Source organism: Mustelus asterias, chromosome 30 (genome assembly GCF_964213995.1).
Source record: "Mustelus asterias chromosome 30, sMusAst1.hap1.1, whole genome shotgun sequence".
Classification (NCBI taxonomy): Eukaryota; Metazoa; Chordata; class Chondrichthyes; order Carcharhiniformes; family Triakidae; genus Mustelus; species Mustelus asterias.
The window spans coordinates 15,336,508-15,337,664 of NC_135830.1; the positions used below are offsets into that span (position 1 = coordinate 15,336,508).

The 1,157-nt window shown below is 41.3% G+C and overlaps 1 non-coding gene across 1 annotated transcript; it reads left to right on the plus strand.

The window, feature by feature from the left end:
- Positions 1-73, plus strand: trnav-aac (transfer RNA valine (anticodon AAC)). The gene has a single exon. It is a non-coding gene; the product is annotated as a tRNA-Val (tRNA).
- Positions 74-1,157: the final 1,084 nt, after the last annotated feature.

Here is a 1,157-nt window from a genome sequence, read left to right on the forward strand (position 1 = left end):
GTTTCTGTAGTGTAGCGGTTATCACGTTCACCTAACACGCGGAAGGTCCCTGGTTCGAAACCAGGCAGAAGCATTCTTTAAGCTTCCTCAAGTCATGTAAGAGAAAATTGTTTGATTGCATTTTGTTGCTCATCATGATCAGAGCCTCGATGTTAAAGGCATGTCATCATTACTCTGGCATCACCCTCAAATGCTTTCTGTGAAATAAGAAACGCTTTTTTTTTGACGCACTGACAGGAAAGTTCGATTTTGACACCGCACTTATTCGCATCTCGTTCAGTCGACAACAGAATTTAATGGGTTTTTAGGTGCAGACTAATATGGTTATTCACCATCTGAAATATCTGATAGTAGTGTGTGCTCAAAAAGACAGATACAAGTGACACTGTAAGTGAACTAGAAGAAGAATCTTTTAAAAAATCGTTTTTCATCACTGAGAAACAGGAAAAGCCACTGAGACAGATGAGGGAATCGAGACTCAGTGTGGATCTACTGGACTTTCCTGTAAAGGGCCGGAATTTATGAGCCTGAATGTTTCAAGCTCATAATAAAAAAGGCTCAAGGGTCACGAACAGATAATTCCTGATTCTCCTCCATTTAAATGGAGTTGACTTTGTTTAAAAGCTGACCATAATCAAGCTCAAATGTGCGATCTGTATTACCCGGTGATTCGCTTCGTTCTGTTGGTCAGTTATGTTTGCAATTCAGTGATGTTCAATTTCAGAGATATTCCATTCATAATGAAGTCATATGTGTTAAATAATGCATTGAGACTAAATAGTGAAACAAATACTGAGTACAATTAGAACATAGAACATAGAACAGTACAGCACAGAACAGGCCCTTCGGCCCACGATGTTGTGCCGAGCTTTATCTGAAACCAAGATCAAGCTATCCCACTCCCTATCATCCTGGTGTGCTCCATGTGCCTATCCAATAACCGCTTAAATGTTTCTAAAGTGTCTGACTCCACGATCACTGCAGGCAGTCCATTCCACACCCCAACCACTCTCTGCGTAAAGAACCTACCTCTGATATCCGTCCTGTATCTCCCACCACGAACCCTATAATTGTACAATGAGCTTTGATAAAGGTTCATCTGGACTCGAAACGTCCGCCCTTTTCACTCCTTACAGGTGCTGTCAGACATGTGAGAT